Source organism: Rhinolophus hipposideros, assembly GCF_964194185.1.
Source record: "Rhinolophus hipposideros genome assembly, chromosome: 5".
Lineage (NCBI taxonomy): Eukaryota > Metazoa > Chordata > Mammalia > Chiroptera > Rhinolophidae > Rhinolophus > Rhinolophus hipposideros.
In genome coordinates, this window is record NC_138051.1 from 52,572,290 (window position 1) to 52,595,770 (window position 23,481).

Sequence of the window (23,481 nt, forward strand, 5' to 3'; positions counted from 1 at the left end):
ACCAAGGTGCTCTTCTTCAACAAAATGTCCTGTTGACTGGAGGACATGCCAATAATGAAGTCATTTTCATCATGCAACAAATTTATATGTCCCCCCTTCCTTCTACCCCAACGTTAAAATAAAAACAAAGAATTATTTACAATTGAGAAGGAAAAGGCACATCATCAACTGGTTTTGCTAAAAAAAAAAAAACAGACTAGCTCTCTTCCTAAGCAAATGGCAAGATCTAACAGTGTTTTACCAGGGTCCAGTGGTGGACAGACTGGCCCCTCATATTAGAGCCAGAGGCAAGCAAAGAGCATGGTGGGTGAGAGGGGAATGCCACTGGGAGGCTTGTTGTGGACTTGTCAGACTATACCCAAATTTCTGTCCCACTTACAGTTATCAACACAGTTCTCCCCATCTCCACTGTTCCCCAGACTTGGCAGTGTGTATTTACACATCAGTGTCTCTTGGCTCACTTATAGGATATGATCTATGTGACAATCCACTTTTCCTCCCCTATACACCCATCTTCATACTCTTCTACTCCAACTCTACGGTGACCCTGGGTCCCCAGGCCTCTATCCATCTCAAATTACTGAAACCTTAGGAGTGAGAGTGACAGCCCAAGGGCACCAAAGCTTAATTTGGGACCAGAAACATGCTTGGTTGGCTCATTTTCCAAGTGAAATTTGGTTCCACTTTAAAAGTCAAGGCTGTCATAAAAATACCACAGAAACTGAGGATTTAGCATACATTGTAGAAACCCTTTCTCAAAATTAGAATTTGTCTGTGTGCAGCTTAAAAAGCTTAAAAAGTAAAATAGGCCAAGGCACGTCAAAGAGGTTACCCGTGATTGTCTCTCCCTCCAATAAGTGGTTTTCACTCAGACTATATTCGACTTCAGTCAAGTCCAAAAAAGAAGCAGCCCGTGTCACACCATATTAGGTGCAGCATTTTCAATGTGTCATTTCATTGGGAGCCTTCAATCACACTGCACACTCTCTGAGTCCCAGCTCTGTGGAAGTTTGGCTGCAACAAACTATAGCATTGCCTCAGTTCCCTAGGAATGTACCTCACAAACCGTGACTTCCAGCAAACCTCCCGGATATACTTTCTGACTCTTTTGATAAATGAGTCTATACTAGTGTGGCAACAGATGCTGAAGGGCTCACTATTCCTCTTTCTAGAGGATGAATAGTGCGCTTTTTGCTGGGGCTTGCTAGAGATTTGATGCCTCAAATGGGGAAGGAATTTTTATTGGGCCCCTCCTGTCTCATGGCCATCTTCTCCACTGAAACAATCCAGCAGGTCCTGTGCCTGTTCCATTTAACATAGAAACATCTCTTTTAGAGAAACTAGGGTGATTTCTCGGGGTTTTACGAGGTTCTCTGAGGGTTTCTCATGAGGTGGCACTCAGGATGCAGTCATCTGAAGGCTTGACTGGGGCTGGAGGATCCACTTCCAAGATGCTGCAGTCACACCCCCGGCTTGGTGCTGGCTGTAGGCAGGAGGCCTCAGTTCTTTGCTATGTGGACCTTTCATATGGCTGCTTGAGTGTCTTCAATGACATGACATTTGGCTTCCCCAGAGAGAGTGATCCACAAAGCAATTCAGAAGCTGAAATGTGCTATATATTTTGATTCAGAAGTCACACTCCATCAATTCTGCATGTGCTATTGGTTACATTGACCAGCCCTATCCAGTGTGGGTGTGGGAAGATTACATAACACCAGGACTACCAGGAGGTGAGGATCACTGGGGGCCATCTTAGAGACCGCCTGCCACAAATATGTATATTCAAAATTATACAACGTTATGCATGCTGTTCGTAATCAGTGTGTTTCACTTCCTAGTTCATCATCATTATTCCATATCAGTATTGTTTGACATTATCATTTTTAGTGGCAGCATAATATTCTATCATATGGATATAGTAAAATTTATTTAATTCCATAAATTTGAACATTTAATTATTTCCAGTCTTTTATAATATAATAAGTTACTGTGGCAAGCATCCCCATATACTTATGGACATACTACCTTCAACATAAATTTAAAGGAAGGAAACACTGATATCCAAGATAATTTATACTACTTGTAAATTATCCCATAAAGAATGATTACATATAATTACCAGATACCTGTACTGAAAGTACCATTTTAGAAGAGCTCAAACTGGATTTAAAAAGACAAGAACAAAAAACAAATCAGCGTGTGTTAGAGGTTTCAAATTAATTTTGGAATGTTACCAGGAGCTTAAGGCAGACTAACCTAAGCAAGCAAAAGCCCTTGTTTCGTGTTTTTGGGGTGACAACTAATGAGCAACTTTCTGTTATTTATTTGGAGATATTGTTACATCTAATTTGAGCCTTTTAAAATAATAAATGTACATCTAAGAGGTAGATTTTTTTCCAATGGTTTGTTTGCTATGACATTCTAATTTCATATTTATATGATTAAGAATACCCAGATATAGAAATCAATGTTCAAAGAAGCGCTTCTTAGGGCTTTTGTCAGCTTTTTGTCTCACTGATCGGATGATAAAGTAACAAGAACTTTTGATTTAGATAAATTTTGAATTTATTATAGACCTGATGAACTTATTTTCTGTCAATACAAAAAAAGTGTACCCAAGATCTCAACATGCCAACCATCAAATACATTCTCAAAGAGATTCTTGTCACATGAGCTCAGAAGAGAAGAATTCAAGCCTCTATCACTCTATTGCCATATTTACTCATGTATTTAACACTTGCCAAGCAGATTTGGGTCAATTTAAGAAACTATAAATAAATATTGATATATCATAACAGAAGCTATTACTCACATTCTAAGTAAACCACTGATTCTAATTTACTGACAATTTTGCAGTGGCATCATTCCATGGAGAAAATCAGATTTTTACATATCAGAGCAAATCACAAAGCCAAAATGTCAACTTCATAGATCAGGCAATTACTTGTAGTGTTTATTTTGGGGGGAATTTTCTATACATATTTACTTAGAAAGCTGCACGGGTCCTCCAAAATAAATAAGAGCTATAATTCTTGCCAAAAAATCCACAGTTCCAGAAAGCTACTCATCAATTTCTAGCAGCATTAATGAGGAAAGGCGCTGAGACAGTCATTCATACTGTCTTTATGATAAGAGTAACCTACAGAGCACATCAAGACTAAGGACAAGACAAATGGCTTAGAAGGCTCTTTTTTTAAATCAATCATTTGAAATCTGCATTTACTATTTGTAGTCCCCATGGAGCACTAGAACCTTCCACAAAGAAGGAGAATCAGTACTGAAGACATTTATTGAAATATTTTTAGGATGAGAAAGGACTCTTTATGGGTCTAGAAGAATCTTCTGTTCCCACACACTGGGAGGAAGATTCCCTTTGAGCTGAACACTTCTTTATTGTGGGGATAGTCCTATGCCTTGTAGGTTTATTAGCAGTATCCCTGGCTCTCTCTCAGACCCCAAACATCCTCAAATATTGCTAAATGTTCCCTGGAGGACAGCAAAATTGGCTCTGGTTGAGAAACTCTCCCTTGATAAGGTAATCTTCTGTCTTAAAGATATATTTCACTCTCAATGACTTACCTTCTCTCTTAGAAAAAAAATTATACTTAAAGGCACAGGCCACCCCAAAGTTGAAAAACATGCCAAAGATCCGTCTCAGGAGTCTGGGACACCTTGGTAGAATTTTCCCAGGATGTGTGTTTTTCAGTTTGCAGCTACCAAGTTCCATACGTAGTAGTGTCTGATTTAAAATGGCCAGCTGCCAGGATTCCGCTCAGGCAAGGTGAGTTCATTTGGAGGAGTCTCTCTCAATTAGCCACATGCTATGTGACCATAAGCCTTTGCCCATTTTTTTTTTATTTATGATTTGAGGCTTCATTTTGAAATGATAAATTAAGGGGGGATAAAATAACCTAAGTATAAAAAAACTTCTGCCTTTCCTAGTGTGCAAGAAATAGCATTTACATAGTTAGAATCTTCCACGGTGGCCACTGGACATGACCTTGGGCATGACAAGTTAAAACAGTATTAGCAGAACCAAAGATCAGTTTTCTTCCTGAACAACTAAAAGGTGAAGAGAGACCAAAAGGCTTATTATATTTCCCTCCTTGTAATATGGATTTCTTCCTCACCTGCTCAGATTGTTTTCTCCCTTTTCCTACCTGCAAGCACAGAAGATTCCTAACAAATCAGAAACAAACAAACAAAAAATTGGGCACTAAATCATTTAAATGCAGCATTAAGACTTTTAGTTTCTGTTCACCTAGTAAGTGGGCCTAATGTATAACACTTCATCATTCACTTACTGTATATTTGACTCAACTGAGACAAAAATTATTTTGAAAGAGAAAAGTGAATTTAACTGGATTCAATCTGGAATCCTCTAATCCCCTTGCCTAATGTCACAGTTTGCTCTTGACTTTTCTTCACTCTGATACCCATGGGCTCCCACTGATAGCCTGGATGCCTGAGAAGCCCATTTGTGCCACTGTGGCCGAGTAAATGGAGTAGTCCAGAAACCACCTTCCCACAAGCCAGTTGGCAGAGCTGCAGACAGCCCTTTTCATCCTTAAGTATAGACCTTCGTACCTGCCTATTAACTCCGTAGGTTGCCTTTGGGTGGTTCACCTGCCACATCAGGGGAGGGCTGATTTCCTTCTACCTGATCTAGAGATTGTCATTCAGCTCCTGGCTTATTTCACCCCTCCATCAGATCCCTGATTGGCCACAAGAAGAAAGGAGAACTTCCTTCCAAACTTCATCTTCTGATCTAGCCAGATGGTGGATAAATAACAGAGCAAAGAGGAAAAATATACTTGCTTCTGCTTAATGAAATACTGATAGTATATGCTGTTGTTACAGGAAACATTCACATATCAACAGCACACAAATATTCTCAGCGCGGTGGAAGGAAGGCCTGGAGGAAGGCTCTTTCACTCTGAGCCTCGGGTTTTCACATTCTGGGGCCTTTGAGAGCTCAGGAGAAGCCAAAGAAGCTCAAGACACTAAAACAAAGCAAGAGTCCCACTCTCTTGGGATGACATTACTTTGGTATTCTCTAGAGAAGTAACTCCCTACAAATAAAATTCAAAATGTAGACAAGTTTTGCCTGAATGTAATGGCACACTAACGCCTGCTGGACGGACCTTTCTTAGAAAGAAGAAACTGTGCTTTCAGAAATTTCTGTTGGAGCTTGGTGCCGGGAAAACATATGTCTGCTGATGATCTGAATGGTTTTTTTGGTCAGAAAAAGAAAACTACGAAAGTACACGTTTCCCCTTTTGCCTGAGCTGCCAGGAAACACGAGCCCAAATCAGTACTCAACCCTTTAATGTCATTATCCCAGGGGCGGAGTGGAAACCTGCTGTGTGTACTTCCTTTAGGTAGTCTCTGTTTTGATACTGTTCTTACTTGTAAGAACAAATGAGACTGGTAAAAGCCCAAAACCATTTTGGAAGAATCCAGGGCTAGAAATTCAACCTAAATAATAACAAGCAACTTGGTATCCCTTCTTGGATTCCTTTGCATATACAGAAGCTTCATGGTTATCACAAATTGTTTTCTTTGATTCATTAGCAAGCGGTCTGAATTCTGCTAGGCAATATTTGCCACTCTAGCTCAGGTTATTAAAAACATTTATGTTTCATTCTGCTTTCTGCTTTTCCCTGCTTCCTACAATAAATATAATATGTGTTGTGTCCACGGGTAGCAGGCTACTCACTATGCTTCTCACTAGGGATACAGGAGTGAGTAAAATGAGATGGGGCCTTATCTGCTGGAGCTTAGAGCCTAGTTGGGTGAGAGACAATAGTCAAATAATCTAACAAACCAAACAGGAAAAGTACAATGCTACTATATTCCACAAGTAATAGATATGGTGCCAAGAGAGTACATACCTGGAGATGTATTATTGGGTGGATAATCAAGGAAGGCTTCCCTGAGGAAGTGATGGCAGCACTGTGTTGAAAGGAAGAGTAGAAGTTTGCTGATAATGAAAGAAAATTATATACAGACCACAAAATACTCTACATGTATTGTTGTGCTTAATCCTCACTCATAATTTAACACGTTTATTGAGCTTAAATTACAAGCCAGAGGAGGAATAATAGCCTTTGGATCTCCCTTTGAAAAAGAGGGACTTGTAGCACCAAAAGGTCAGGTGCCTAGCAGAGAATCATAGCAATTAGTAAGGACCTGAATTTTTATATTTCTACAAATGTCTTAGTGGCATTATCACTAACACTCTACATGATGTCACATAAATAAGAGGAAAAAATCTTTCCAACATTCATCAATTTCTTTAACTTCTTTAGGTACTTTGGAGCAACATTAATTCATTTTTATTCTATTCTCAGGGTCATTGAGGATTAGTACTGGAAGAATCCTTCCAACCTCTTCATCTTACTCATGGGGGAACTGAATCACTGCTTCGCATTTTAAATATGCTACAATTTAGACTCATTCCTACATCAGGCCTTGCTTCCAATTTGTCCAAGTTTAACTTCTATTTGCAGGTACCATGAATCAAAGTTCAAAGATCACCTCAACAAATCTTTATGGTAAAATTCAACAATGTGATTGGTTTATTAGGCAAGAACTTCTCTTTACCAAACCAGCACCTTAGAGAAACTTGGCTGTGCCACTGGGTGACACAGCAGAAGGCTGTGCAGCAGATAATTTGGTTCCATGGCTCCTCTTCCAGGATGGGTGGAACCAGTATTCACTCGCAGGGCAGATAGAACTGGGTTCCCTTCTAACAGAACCCCAACACCTCTCTCCCAAGGGAGAAATACATGGGGTCAAAGAATTCAGAGACAAAGTAGATTTTTCTGACTGCTGACAGTGGTCTCACTGATCACAGTACCTTTTGGCTGCACTTGATCCCCAGGTTATACAGTCTGTCTGCCTCTCAGCTTCTTCTGGAAGGCACCTGCTGTCTCATAGGTCACCAATCTGTGTCTGAATGGAAACCATGCCATGCCAAGGAGGAATCATTCATACCTGAGGCATACTTTCTGTCTCCCTAAATTTTAAAGGTTATTTTCTTGAGGCTGGGTCCCCAAAGCACTCATGTAAAAAGATAAAAAGATAATGCGCAAAGATAATCCAATAATCGACAAGTGAGATTATCAGCATCAGTCTCAGAATCAATGGTTGGATTTGTTTTTTCATATGACCACGTATAATCTAAAATTTAAAACATACCTGTATTCAAATTCATGGCTAATTTTCCAACAAAATGAACCTACAGGAGAGTCATTTTAAAGAAGAAAAAAATAGAACCACTAGGAAATCAATTTCTTAATTTATGCTTTTAAGAAATAAGAGAAAACTAATTATTGAAGTAATAATAATCCAATGTAATATCACTCTCATTTACAGTTGAAGAAATTGAAGCTCAGAGCAATGAAGTCATATAGTTCCTGGACCCTGAACTTCTTCAATGCAAGGACTATACCCTATTAATTTATTTATCCATCATCAAGTCCCAAGTCTCCCACACAGTAGTTGCTCAATAAATGTTTCATGATTGACAGAGTAAATTATCAGAGCTGGGATGTGGACACAAATCTATCCAACTCCAATTCCAGGTTTTTGCTGGTCACCCTATCTCATCCACAGGTACAGTAATGAGAAAACGTTGTTGAAATTCAGCTAGGCTACAAACAAAATAACTATTTTCAGATTTTCAATTTAATTTTATAAACACTTACTGAACATCGCTGTGCACTTTAGCCTCCCCCCCCCATCACAGGAAGCGTGAAAAACATGGAAGGCGTGGTATTTATGTTAGAACACTTTCCATCCTAGCTGAGAGATAAAAATCGAGATGATTCATCGAGTCAGAGAAGCACCTGAAGGAAATGTGTAAGCACGTGTGAGGCAGCTAAATTACACACAGAAATATTGGTTTGAGTAAAAGAGAAGAAGAAACTTCTGTGGAGTTAGATATGGACCAAGTGTTCACGGAGTTGGAATCTTGAACCTAGACCTCCTGGGAAGTATGTGGAGGAGAGAAGGGACTGAAGCTGGAGGAGAGTTTGAGTGGTGGTTTGTGAGGGGGCCGGGGAGGCTCTGGCGTGACAAGGTCAGGTCCTTTTGCGAGGTGGCGAGGCAACAGTTCTGAATCAGAAAAGGAAAACCCAAAGCTTGAATGGCAGCTTGAGACATTTGGGTTCCACCTGAGAGGCCCCTGGACATTCTCGAAAGAACATGAGGCATTCGTTACACAGATGACTATGGCAGCACCCATCAACAGGAAATTTAGAATTAGTTTTAAATAACTGAGTCAAAGGAATACAAAGTTTGCGGTGGTGACAAGGGGGAATCCATCAGTGACAGATTCCTTCAGATAATTTTAGTCATTGCCACTCACATAGATTAGTCTTTTGAATATTTTTTCACAACTAATTCACAAATGTCCTGGTAACAAGAAGGCTGTATTATTTGTTACGTGAGAAACATAAGGGAAAACCCTTTTCTTGCAATTCAGTCAATTTCTTCTATGTTTGAGGGTTCTTGGCAGTATTATTTATTTAGCTAGTTTACAGTCCCATAATTATATAATATCAGTACTGGAAGAAACCTTAGAAAGCATAGTCCAATCCCCATATTTAAAAGAGACGATGACCTTGACCCAGAAAGATTATATGCTCCTCCAGGTCACACAGTTAATTAGCAGCCATTAAGTTTTATTTCCATGGGCCAGGGAACAATCACTCCATATTCTTCTGTAAACCGAGTTCAGTTTAGTAAATAACATTTGCCCTTAAACAGACATATAAGCCATACTACACAATATTTCTGCTGTTACAGACTTTCTTTCTCCCCTGAAGTTTGATCTCATTTTCCCTTTGTATTTAGAGGTTGAGGATTATATCTCACTCATTTCTGTGGACCTAGCACTTCGCATCGTGTCTGGCACACAGCAAGTATTCAGTATGTTTTTGCTGAGGTTGAGCTGATTTTGAATCACTGATTTTCATTCCTTTGCTTTCGGGGACTTTCGTGACCTGTTTTATTTTTTAAAATAGAAGAATCGTCAAATCAATAAACTGGAAGTGACCAGAGATATTAACTTTGTTCTACAAGTGAAGACACGGACAGCCTAGAAGATAAATGATGGATCCCAAAGACAGCACTCAGGCTGGGTCCCAAACATTCTTCTCCAGAGTACATGATTTGCTCTTTGGTGGAAAATATTAGTTTTCAACATTCTTATGTGGGACAGATTCTGGAGCATCAACTCTTCAAGGGGGACAAACATCTTCGGAATATTTGTGTGCTTCCATACAAAACTCTTGGCTAGCAAGAAGGATGATAAGTCTTTGATGACCAAATGATTAATTGACAAATAATTTCTGGGAAGAATTTCCCACTGGGCATGGGCCTTGGCTCATTTTGGAAACATCCCATTAGTAGGAAAAATAGACCTGGAAGACTCAATGAAATCAAGGCTGGAAAAAGCAAGACAATTAGGCCACAGACTTAGATGTGACCACCTCTTGTATAAATCAATTGCTCTACTCCATGCCTCAGCCAACAGTAACAACACGATGTCTGAACCCCGCCCACTCCCTGCTAACTCATGACCTAGAAGAACCAAGTATGAACATGGGACTGGCTTAGGCCAACTTGTCACTGGAATACTCCCCCACGTCCATCTGAAAGTGGTCAGAGCATCCTCTTCTAACACAAAGGACTGGCCATTAATCCTTCCTGAGTGGAAGGTCAAACAGGGGCTGCCCTGCAACGCTCTGCTGGTTTCATTCAAGTTCTTGATGGCTGTAGCCCTAAAATTCTCTTCACATTGACAATGTCGAGTGGAGGAACCATGGGCGCAGGTGGCTCCACAAGCCACCTGATCAATGGCAGAGCACTCATAGGAAGTTTGGACTTTAAGTGGGAGGATATATTAGTTTGCTTGGGTTGACATAACAAAATATCATAGACTGGGCGGCTTAAACTACATAAATTTTAAAACTACATATTTTCTCACAGTTCTGGAGGCTGAAAGTCTTACAAATCAAGGGGTTTACTGGTTTGGTTTCTGCTGAGGCTTCTCTCCTTGGTCTGCAGATGGTGGCCTTTTCTCTGTGTCCTCGAATGGCCTTTTCCCTGTGTTTGTCTGTTCCTGGCATCGCTTCCTCTTCTTATAAGGACACCAGTCCCATTGGATTAGGGCTCCACCCATATGACCTCAGTTAACCTTAGTTACCTATGGGCGCAGGTAACTAAGGTCCTATCTCCAATCTCCAACACAGGTCCTATCTCCAATACAGGCGCATTGGGAGTTTGACCTATGAAATTGGGGGTGCATAATCCAGTCCATAACAGAAGGAAACCAGCATTTCTTTGTCCCAGTCATCAGTGTGTTTTTTCTCACTTACTCTCTATGGTATTTTCTCAAAGAGACATTTGTGATGGATTCAGACACCAATGAGGAAAATTATCTGCTCATTGAGATCTTAAGAAAAGTTCTGAAAATTGTCATTAAAAGGGGGAAAATAAAAACAAAATCATGTTGCCCACAGTAGCAAAAGAGCATGTGTGACACTCTGTAAGGTGGGAGGCAAAAACAAACAAACACTCTGAGGGGAAGAAGCCAGGTTCAGAAATTCTCTCAACAGAAAAAGAGCAACTTGGCTGGCAGGCTGTGGAGAGCGCGCCTTGTCGGCCTGATTTACACAGGTACAGAGAGAATGGTCTGGAGGCTGCCGGCCTGCTCAGCCAAACGCCCATGTGTGCATGAAATTAGAATGTCAACATTTGATTCATGCTGCCAAGCTGTGACTGTGAAACAAATTATGTCAGTGGGTGGCAACTGCAATATTAGTCTAAGCAGATAACATTTAACTATAAAGAGGGGCCCCCCGTCTTCCAGCCTTCTCCCTATTATCATCTTAATATCAACATTGTTAGACCGAGGTAGAATAATTCTGAGAAAAAGGAAGATGTTTTAGATGGAGTTATGGGTGCTTTAGGAAAGGACTGATTGCCATTCAAGTGATGTTTGCTCCTGACCCTCTTGAAATTTGGGAGTCAGGGAATGCAATGATTTTTACAAACCACCATCACCCGCTCAACTGAGTTCAAAGTGGCTGTGCCATTTGTGGGGTCATCTAAACCACAATTAAATCATCTGCCTCTTATAATAGAAGCCTTTGATTCCTGGGCAGAAGCAGCTACGAACTTTGTCCTTAAATGCATTTCAATGCAAAGGAAGTGGCAAGTATCTTGCAAGGGACAGTGAGCAAATTCTTCCAACTTACTTCCTTGGTTCCACACTAAGTAATTTCGCTCCAGTGAGGTCTGTGCAGATATTTGAATTGAAACCTGTTATTTTCTACTCAATTGATTTAAGCTTGTGCATAGTTAAAATCAATGTTAAATTACTATGCACTTGGAAAATTGCTGAGGAATTTCATATAAAAGTAGGGGTTTTGTTGGTGTATATTTTTTCCTTTAGACTTTCTGGGTGAAACTACAGTCGCCTGCAACTTAAACTTGGCCTCCAAGATAACAATTTTCCCATGAAATGAGGCGCACGTCCATCTCTACTCAAGGCCCACTTTAACTAGCAATATGGCAAAATGTCAATTTGAAGTTTTATTCCATTACAAACACCCATGTAGTTAAAGTTAATGCTGTGAAAAATCCAACTTGTAGCAGTGAAATGTTTATAGAAGCAGCATTCACGTAATACTCGAACCAAGCCAAGATGACTAGCCACAGAATTAACGTGCAGAGAGAATACTGAGAGTTTTTTTTGGGGGGGAAAGGAGTGTGGGAGATGGGTATCACTTAAAAACTTGTATGATAGTTAAAGATATTTTTACTTCTAATAATGAAGGTATTCACACAACTCCTCAGGGATAACAAGAATACCAATGACAATCCCCATCTTTTCGTGTTTTGGTTCTCATCTCCCCATTCATATGTATCTATGTCCAAAAGTTGGGGATTGCATTCTTCTTTCTACCAAGGCATAGAGTAAAGGCCTGCGGCCTTTATCAAAGGGGAAACATGAATAGAATTGGAGTCTTTAAAATAGATTTCTTACTCGATAAAGAGGACTGTGGGGACAAAAAAACCCAAAAACTTTAAAATTTACCAAAGAACCTTTTGGCACTATGATTTTATATTACAGCTCTCTTTTACCAGGCAGAAAGTAATGCTAAAGCAATATAATTAGTGGGTTGATTTTGAAATTGCTTGCCTCGTTGGCATAGTTCTCAAGACATTGATTGATTGCTCTCCTCTTTTAGCTTGATATAATATGATACAAACTCACAAAGGAGCAAAAGAGATTTCTGAAAACTAGCAGTTAGTTGTAGGGCAGGTAGCCACAATATTTCTACTTGGTCTCTGCCATGTGATTTGATGAAGGTAGGCATCAAACCCACCAATCTGGGCTTTGCTGCATGTAAAATCCCTGGGCTGAAATGCTGTCATTGTCTGAGACATTTGAGAAAAAGTTGCCTCAGTAAATAGATCACTGTAAAAGGGAGAGGTCTGAGGTAGCTGCCTGTTTGACCCACCAGCTCTGTCTATTGCTTCAGCCATGGCTATTGAGGCAGAAATGTGTACTCCCCTCGCCTCTCAAGCAAGAATTTCTACTTTGAAATTTCATTCATTCTGAAAACACCCCTTGGATAGGCCATATTTCCTTTTCATTCAGATGATGTCAGAGCCCGCCATTCATTTTAAAGCCTTAACATCTTCACAGCCATATAACATATCCTGCCATTTATTTCAAAACTATTCACAGACCAAAGGGAATATTTTCTCTTTATGGGGCAATTTCAGGCTTGTAACTTCTCCATCCTCTGAGAATCAGAGAAGAACCTTGGCATTATCGTCTGCAGTTAGCTGTCAAATGCATTTAATGTTTTATCAGGAGAACGAGGGACAAAACTGCTCTCATCACTCCATATCTGGAAAGCAGATTTGGGTTCTCTACCCCATAGGGAATTCACTGCATTCATTCAGCTAGAGATGTAACAATCAGGAGATCAGAGAATGGAATAAACAATATTTTGATGTAAACAGAGTATCAACATGAGAGGAACGACCGTCTGGTGGTGGTGGGGGGGGTTATTCAGTTAACACTTCCACCCTGTAAAGACAATGGTATGCAATCAATGCATATAAGGCCTTTCAGGCCTGTTGCTAAGTGATACGCAGTGTCAACAGAAAAATGCCGGATGTACAGAGGACAGCTCCAAGCCCAAGAGAGATCAACACCCTCTGATGATATTTTAAACTTAATTCAGTTCCCGATGAAGATTGTGACAGGTTCCGTGGCCAGAGCAGAAAAGATGTTTGCACTTCAAAATCCGACTTCGTAAAGTTACTCTGCTGTGTGCAAAGAGTGTTTAATCTGGTAACAAGTGAATCAAGGCCCAAACAGTCGTTGGTTCAAATAGGAAAAGGCACCCAGCAGGGGCATCCTGAATATTCATTTCTTGCAAGGCACAGCAGTCATCTTACAATCTCGGCGTCAGTATCAGAGGCTATCATTTGTCTCAAATTGTCTATGCATTCTCTCATTTTTTTCATCTCTAAAATCTATTTTAGGAGCAGCTCCCAAAGCCATTTGCAACAGCTTCTTCAGAAATTCCAAAGAAAGGAAAGAAACTTGAATAGGATCACATCACCCTCATACAACCATGAAAACCTATTTTGTGGGGCATTCTTGAAACTCGCCAAGAAGCTCTTCAGAGTGTTTTGTATTTATTTACCCATTTCTTTCTCTCCCTTCTCCCTCCCTCAATGGATTTTTATATTCAAATGCAAAAGATGTCCATGCGTACTAAAGATCATTTATGTATTTGTTTAGAAGATCATGCCACGATGTTGAGAATTGCAACTTTTTCACAAACAGATGTTTATAAATTCAGTCTTTGTACCAGGCAGAGCACACTCACCACAAAGAGTCTGTTTTCCATATTTGAAGGCAAAAACCTTTTGAAAGAACCTTATGTCCTTGAAGTCCAGGAAGCATTAACCTCAGATCTATCACTCTTCAAAACCACCACACCTGTAAAATATTTTCCTAACAAGACACTGGTCCATCCTGCATGGCCTGGGGTGTTGCCTACAATAAATACTTGTTACACAAGCCCTGAGCGTTGTGTTAGGAGAGGGTGGTGAGGGACACAATTTATTCAATTCAGGATATTCTATTCACCTAGTCGAACACAAGCTTTTTAAGAGTCCAAGTCACACAATTTTCAGTGGGCTGGTTTGTCCTCTTTTGTCCTCAAGAGTTTGGTCTGTTTATTAAACCAATAAGAGCCACAGAGCATTTTGTCTAGTGGGCTAAAAACTCCTCAAGTGGGAGTGTATCAACACAGATTGAGAAGAGGGTCAGGGGAGGGGCTGACTTCTTGACATTTTTCTTCCTGTCTCATCCCACGAAGCTAATTTTATAGGGCTGTTCCTGTCATGTTTAAGCTGCAGGTACTAAGGGGGAGACTGAAGGCAGATAAAACCACAAAATAGCATCCCAGGTCTTGTTTCCTCGCCTCCCTGAGGGTGGTTCTCTCTCACAGAGGCTCTACAGCATTGTGAGGTAATGAGGAAGCAATGCCTAGAAATAAGCACACGAGTTATAAGGATAACTGCATGACTGTGTTGAGACCCTTTGCCACCATCCTCCTTCTCCAGCTGTTTCTCCCTACCAGGAATCTGTAATAAAGCCCATGCAAACTCGTCCATAGTTTTAAAAGATGGAAAGGATTGTGAGCCCTGGATTAGCAGTGTGAACTGGACATATTACAAGAGAGAGAAGTAGAGGCCATAGATATTTTTGGATTAATGATCAGGTCTAACTCCTTACTGAGTCTCTTTCTCATCACTGGAGCCAGCACAGGTGAATGCCAAGTGCTACGTGGAAGGAATTTCACTCGTAAGCGCTAGCTGTGGGGTCACAAATGAATATTTAGTTATTGAAAGGCAGAAAATGTTTGGGTATTGATTTAATTAAAGCTGTTAACTGAAAACTATTACAATTTCTCTACAGATATGAAAACCTATGAGTGGACCATAGGGTTTCCTTAATTTTCTAATAAAATTAGTTAAAGCCTAACTCTAACTCTTTAAGTGCATTCCAAAAGCACATTGCTTTTCATATCTTGGCTGGACTTACCCATACCATCACACAGGAATTGACGATGGCGTTTCAACTGTGTCCAGCTCCATTGCTGAGCACTGCAGACTATTTCAGCAGGAATCTTATAGTTTGGCTAATGCTCTAACTCAGGGCATATTCTGGAATTCCAAATTGCTTCGTAGATAAAAGTATTTTCTATACAATCATGTGTGGTTTGTTTGTCCTATCTATATAAAGACGCCGCTCTCCCACCTTAGAGGGAAGATGTGTTTCCTACTTTGCCCCAGTACTGGGGAATTGTTTGTCAAGCCATTCACACTGTCTCTCCTTGTCCCTCTTGTGGCCAACAGGCTACACTGATAAACAGGCTAGAAAGCAAAGACATCTGCAGCTACAGCAACAGGGCAAAAGTCACTAGGCCACGCGACCAGAAGTCTATGATTTCAAAAGCTTTGCTGGCGTGGGTGCTGACCAGCAGACAGGTTTGCTGACATCCAGCAGTTTCAGCAGGTAAAACACTAGAGCAGGCCATGAAACAACCCAACCTGAAAGAAAAGAGCCATGAAACCACATGCCAAAAATAGGACTGAAAGATGTTTTCTGTGGAAAAATAGAGCCATGAACACATAGGAATCTATTAAATTATGAAACTAAGCCAGATTATCTATCTCCAAAATTTCCCATTAAGATACCCATTCTACAATCAGTTTTTGATGATTAGTTCTTTAGACAAGATCATTGTTGATTTCTGGTTCTCAGCCCTGGCTGTACATTACAATCACCCCGGGGGACTTTAAAAACTCTACCGATGCCCAGGACCCACCCCCAGAATCTTTCTTTTAATTGGTCAGGGGTGGAGTCTGAGCAATGATGGTTGCTAATGTGAGTCCAAAGGGTGAGCTGGGGTTGAGCGACAGTCATGGGTAATTAAGTGGAGGTTGGTGCAGATGGAATAAACAGAGTTGATGGGAGGAAAACCTAAAATTGAGGAAGCACCACCCACTGATTTGTATTTTTCTATGAATGGAGAAACAAAGTACATTATTTGGTCTCAGCAGTAGAACATTTTGTTTAGCTCCAGGACTGACGTATTCTGTGGGAACCTAATTGAGACCCACTAACTTAAATGACTGGAATGAGACCCCAGAAGCCAAAAGCACGTGCAGGTCATATTTAGGAGAAGTGCCAAAATGGGTGTCAAAACACTGTGGAAATGTGGAGGAGAGTGGGAGAAGGTGGGGCATCAGGAAAGGCTTTCTAGAAGAGGAGGTTCTTGAAATGGACCTGGAATGGAAGGATTCCTAGGGAGCAACTGTAGGGTGAAGGCAGCTGGTGAGGGACAAGCAGAGAATCCCTTCTCCAAAGTTCAAGATCTTTTCATGAAAAGGAGAAAGACTATTTCACCTTTTTCCTTTTTATCATTCTTCTATTCTGGTTCCAGACTAGGAAAAGTAATAAAAGCTAACGCTACTTATTGTGTGCCAGGCATTATTCCAAAAGCTTTTAACTTAAGTTCTTTGCACTAAAATCACTTGTCAAAATATCTCTATGAAGGAGGTATTGCAATTACCCCCATTTTACAGAGGGGGAAACTGGGGCACAGAGAGATGAACTATCTCATTCAAGATCACACAACTAATTGATCATTGTCTTAATCTCTCTGTTCTGCCTCTTTCACATACTATCATTGACTGAAGCCACTTCTTCCACCGGGAGCCCAGAGCTTACTGGTGATAGATGTTACTGACTGGAAACTGGCCCGTCTGCCATCTAAAACCAGCCTCTCCCAGAGCTGGAAAAGGTTCGCAGACCCACTCAATGACAGTCCAGACAACATGCTGGGAGGCCCATGGTCCATCAGAGCTCCACTTAGCACAGGAGTAGCTAAGCCTGCAGCCTCTGCCCGAGAGAAAGAGAACCCTGGCCCAGTTACTTTCTCTGATCACTCCATCTCACCCTGAGTAAGATCAGACAGAGGCTGTCTCCACCTTTTTTAAATAAAAATTATAGGGGTGTAGATTATGCCATTTTCTTCTTTTTTGAAACCCTCTCTAAAACAGCAAGTTATTACAAGTTTTGAATAGTTAGTGGCCTTGCCTAAGAAATCCAGATAAAGACCATTTAGTAAATAATTTTAACATGCCCTAGAAAATTGGTATGGCCCGGGACAGTGAAATCTTTTTTGACTTCTCACTCAAATCAGTTCTTAATAGACTTACTGAGCATAACCATGCATCGGGTTTCTAATCTGAGTAAGGAGAAAACACAGCTGCAGAAGTTACTATAATAAAAGGCAAAGTGAGAAGAATCACAGAGAAAGTCTCAAAATTCTATGGCCATTTGGAGGTGGATGAAAGGAAAGCAGGGATCCTACAGAGGAAAGCAGGGATCCTATAGAGGAAAGCAGGGGTCCTATAGAAGAAAGCAGGGGTCCTATCTGACTTCCTGGAGTAGGTGATACTTCAAATGAGCCCTGAATCTGAAGGATTTCAACAGGGAGAGACCACAACAGAGACGGATAAAGGGCAGTTAATTCTCTTGAAAGTAGTGATCCCAGGTTGTTCCTGGTTGTCCTGGAGTAGGGCCCACAGGCTGCATGTGAAGCCCAGAAAAGAACAAAGAAAATGTTTGCTGCCAACTTCCAAAACTGCACAGGCGGCAGAGTCAGGGGCAGGAAGCTCTAAGGGACAAAGTAGCCAATTTACAGTTATGGTTACACTTGAGTCAATTAAAGTGTTTTATTAGCAGGAATTTGAATCTCTTACCTTCATTAACATTTAACAGTAAATGGGAGAAAAAAGGTAAATAAAATATTATCTGGCTTTTTAAAGGTCATTTCAGACTGAGCATTATAAAATGTGAGCTGAAGAAGGGCGGGGATGGCCCTTTGTGTGGATTTAGTACACGGAGCCTGCTCTACATGTAGATCTCTAGAGAAATTTCATGGCACCGGCAGCAGAACACCTCTTGGCAGGTGAGGTTCTTGGAGGTGCATTCATTATAGCAGCACATTCGAGGCAGGGGGAGAGAAGAAGGAGAGCTGACATGTGAGCATGAATTTTTTGCTTTAGATCTCAGATTGTAAATCATTTGGGGTATGCAACCCTTAGTAATTACTCCCATGATCAACACCTGCTTTTTAATAACCCTAGGCTAGTATCCCAAATTGATTAAATGACATACCTATTCATTCCCCCAAAGGAAGGACTCGCAAAGGTGAGTCCTGGGCCCAGGTCTCAGAGAGTCCACAGAGGGCCTCAGGGAAGCCCCAGTCAGAAGAGGGAGGCCACACTCATGCCTCAGGCACTCTGTGGACATTTTACATCAAGGCCTGCTGTTCTTGGAAGCCAGAAGCAGAAATATAATTTGGCAAGAATATAAATATCCAACTTGAAAAGAAACTCCAATTTTTAATTTTCCAAAGAACAGCAGGTCCTTGAATAACACTATTTTATTCAACATTGTTTCATAACATTGATCAGAAAAAAAAAATCAAATCTGGGCCGGGGCCACTGTCTGCGTGGAGTCTGCACCTACCTTCTCCCCTTGTCTCTGTAGGTTTTCCCCGGGGGATTCCAGTTTCTTCCTACATCCCAAAGATGTGCCCGTTAGGTGAACTGGTGCGTTGTCCCAATCTGAGTGTGAGTGTGTGGGTGTGGGTGTAAGTGAGTGTGCCCTATGATGGAAGGGCGCCCTGTCCAGGGTGGGTTCCCACTTTGTGCCCTGAGCTGCTGGAACAGGCTTTGGCCACCCATGACCCTGAACTGGAATTAGCAGGTTGGAAAATAATGATCTTATTTGCTATTATTACTCTTTCTTAAATGTATGTATAGCTCATATTTATTTCACTGCTTAATATAAGTGTTTTGGGTCTTTATTTAGAAGTTTGGTGAGCTTCTTGTGACCAGAAAGATGCTGTGGGACCTTAACTCTTTTTTATATCAATTAGCCTGTGGGAGAATTGGTTTTGTTATACATCATTTCACTTAAAGTCGCAGTTTCCAAGAACCTAGTATTGATGATATTACAGGGATTAGAAAGCCATCCAAAAGCTGCCCAGTGACTATTTCATCCCAACATGTCACCCTTGGAGATGATAAAAACTTAACATGTGATGCTCAAGCATCATCTAACCCCAGGAAGTCAGCAGGAAGCCAAACCGTTCCCACGGTAGGGAAAGACCTTTCTTGAAATTCTTCATCAGAATGGGTAGACTAGATGGAGAAGATCCACTCCCTCCCACGATGGGGTTTCTGAGGATTTCAAAGTGTTAGTGATCGCTGTCCTCCTAGCCTTGGGTGAAGGAGTGGGCACTGATAAGGGTGATTCTAGACCTGGCGAACCCGAGCTAAGGGAAGATGCCCTTACGAGGTAGTAATAGAAAGCATAGCCTTACTCAAATGTGTAAGAGCTATTGGAGTCAATCTTCTTCCTAGGCCATCTTCACCATTAAAGCATTTGACTTTACTGCATTTGAAAATAGGGGTGAAGTGAAATCACAGCAAAATAAATATTTCTTAATTGTAAATAAATATTGCTAATCATAGTGATTGTGTTCAGGGTATAATGCAACTATATAAATACAAAGAAAAAATTGGAAAGAGAAAAGGATATTTACATATGTAAATATAAATAAAAAATCTGATTTTAATGCACTGAAAGCATCTGGTCTAGTTTTCTAAATGTCAAAGGCTGCTGCTAACTGACCCTCCAGCACTAGCCCAGTTTGCAGCTGAGGAGATGGCTTTCTGTTTATCCACATCTGAAGGTAAATATCATGGATTTCAGTGCAAAAACGAGGACCTTTGTCTTGTTCCATTTAATAACTTTACTTTGCATTTGGCCTAGCAAAGAAATACGGAAAGGTTTCTGGGAGGTGGTAAACCAAAGTTCTAAACAGTTTCCCCACGGGCTCTCCCAACCTCATTCCATTCCCTTTCCTCATTGCAGAGTGGACATATGCAACTTCTCAGCCACGCTAAGAAGTCTGGGGATATCATCGAGCCGGAAAGACCTTCAACACCGAGGTGTCCCAGGATACAGTAAGAGGCAGAGAGTGACACTGTGACCATTTTCAATGTCGTTCAGAGAAGCCAACACTCTCTATGATGCATGCAGATGTATGTGCAGTTATCTAAAAAGGTTGTCATATTGGGCACCTGATAACCACTAAAACAATCATCCTTTAAAAACCATATTGATGAGTGGCCAGATGGCTCAGTTGGTTGGAGCGTGGGCTCTGAACAACAGAGTTGCTGGTTCGATTCCCACATAGGCCGTTAGCTGCACCCTCCACAACTAGATTGAGGACAACGAGCTGCCACTGGGTTTCTGGAGGGATGCCTGGATGGCTCAGTTGGTTACAGCGGGAGCTCTCAACAACAAAGTTGCCAGTTCAATTCCCGCATGGGATGGTGGGCTGCGCTGCCTGCAATTAAAGGTTGAAAACGGCAACAGGACTTGGAGCTGAGCTGCGCCCTCCACAGCTAGACTGAAGGACAATGACTTGGAGCTGATGGGCCCTGGAGAAGCACACTGTTCCCCAATGTTCCCCAATTAAAAAAATAAAAACTAAACCAAACCATATTGAACACATAGTAAAAGCCAGGCACGGTGTTTTTGCCTCAGTGAATGTCACCAGAGTTCAGTCCTACGAGGATGGTGTGTGGTGGGTGGTTTTACCTAAAATGCAGAGGGAGAAGTTGGGCTGAGAGGAAGAATGCAAAAAAAAAAAAAAAAAAAAGAAAAGAAAAAGATGCATGCAGTCTTCCCTGGTCACTGTTATACCAAGCCTATATCTTATTTCAATCAATCTGCCCTCTGTCACAAAGGTGGTATGGAAGTAAATAAAGGAAGTGACCATATAGTCCAACCAATGTGACAATGCTTTCTTACCCATTCTGGGTGAGCACAGACTCCCTGAAAGCCAGCACTGGAAGGGACCCTGGGGAACTGGGCACTTTCCCCAAGGGGCATGTGGAATGGGGAGAGAGGCTGATGTAACAACGACTGGGGGTGCTATTGTTCCCCAGTCCCCAGCCTATTGCATACAGGAAGAATTATGCTGTACCACAGAGAAACGCTGACCCCTACCCCCACTGACTGGTGAGGAAACCAAAGTCTATGCTTGGGTCTTGGATTCAAGCTCCCAACTCCCATTTCAGAGATAGTCACGCGTCTACAGTTGAACAATAGAGAAGCAATATATAAAAATACACAAGCAATATTTAAAAATATGTATCGACAGATATCTTAATGTTGCTCCTGCTTTCCTACACAACCCACCTCTGTTAACTAGCTCTGAAAGGCCCATAGCTGTTCCCCACACCTCTTGTGCAAATATAACAAACCTCTTGTGGTAATTCATACTCATTTTCTGCTGTCCTCCCAGGTAAGGAGCTTTTTCCTAGTACCTGAATTCAGCCGGAAACCTCAAACCACTCCAAAGAAAGATGTTCTGATAAAACCAATACCTATCAAACCCCTTGTATATGCCAGTCGTTGAGTTTGTTGCTTGTCAATACTTATTTCATTCAACTGCAAGTCAACATTATAATGCAGGTACTAAGTCCATTTTACAAATTTAAAAAACTGAGGCTTTGAGTGGTTTATGTGATTCCTCAAGGATTCATGCCTAGTGACTGACCTGGTGTCAGCTCTAGGTGTCCCTTCTACCATCCATCAGCCTCATCTACTACTGTCACTTGGTTCCCTCCATCACATCGTGGTATCAGTCCCCAATGAATGGATAGCCACAGGAATGGACAGTCTTTCAAAATTTAAGATCCTATCAGGTGGGTGAGTTTTCAGGAGGTGTGAGGAAAACAAAAATTCACAGAGACAGAATTTCTAAAATTTCTGATCACATTTCCAGGTGAAATGGCAGACTTGTGTGTCTACACATGGGATTTACTTGCCATAGTACAAAACCACGTCCAAGGTGAACTGAAAACTCCTAACAGTTGGCGCAGAGAGTTGGTTCAAAGGAAAATCAATGATGAAAGCTCATGGCCATTTACACACACACACACACACACACACACACACACACACACACACACAAGCATGGTATAAACACATGGAAATGGTATGCAAGGGAATCAGTGGAATAAAGGAATACATAAAACAAGAGAAGTGTGGTTAATATAACGATCTACTTCTCAGGTTAAAATTTTTTTGTTTGTAGCAGTTTAAAAATAAAACCTATGAAAAAGATTCCTAATAACAATGATAATATTCTCAAACCTGACGAGATGTGACTGTAGGTATGGGAATTGGCAAGAGGAGGGAGAAAAGATGAACTCTCCACTTGTTGAAAGGGGAGTCCTCTTTACGAATGTCATAATTATGTGCTCTTGCTGTTCATTAATTGCAAGAAAACCAGCCTGGCTCCAGCCCCCTTGCCTGCTGGGAGGGCATAACAGAATTACAGACTCACATGAAGGATGGGCACCGGTGGGGGGCAAGATAAGGGGTCTGAGGCTCCAGGTCAGAGACGACCACGCTGATTCAGGCTGCATGCAATTAAAAGGTTTGCATGGAGCAGAAACTGACCCTCGTCATCTTAGGCATGTCAGAGGCTGCTCATTTGAGGCAAAATTCTTAATTGCTTTTCCTTTGCTCTTTTGGTTTTAAAACAATGTATAGAAATAATGTAGTTTGGCAAAATACAAAATAAATATCCTATCATCTGGCTAGTGTTTAAAGATTTCTGTCATACACACACACACACACACACACACTCACACACACACACACAGGCAGAGTAAATACTCTGATGAATAAAAATGTGAATTTGAAGGCAAATGAGGCATGAAACATATTGGCCAATAAACAACACAAAAGAAAGTCATATTTAATTTTTTTATCCAATAGACTGGGAAGCATTTGAGCCAAGAATAGTCACCAAGAAAAGACTTTCAAGGAAGTTACATTTCCTACTAAGCACAGAGGGTTGGTGTTCATTTATTTGTTATAACTCAGACATAAGAAAGACTAGGATCTTACTGGACTGTGTTTTTGAAGGTGAGACTCTGTGAAGCTTGAACATATCTAAGAACACATCAGTGGCCTACCATGAGAAAATAAAAATGCCCAATATACTCCTGTAATCATGGCTCTTTTTTGAAAACGTCTCATCTAGGAGGCCCTTAGGTTCGTAAAGTACTTATCAGTCCACAAAGCTCCTTCAAAACCACCTTGCAAAGCGGAATGGGCAGATATTATTAGGTTGGTGCAAATATAATTGCAGTTTAAAAAGTTAAAAATAATTGCAAAAACCGCAATTACTTTTGCACCAACCTAATATTAGCTCCATCTCCCAGATGAGGAAAGCAGCTCAGAAAGTGCAGGTGATTTGTCTCGAG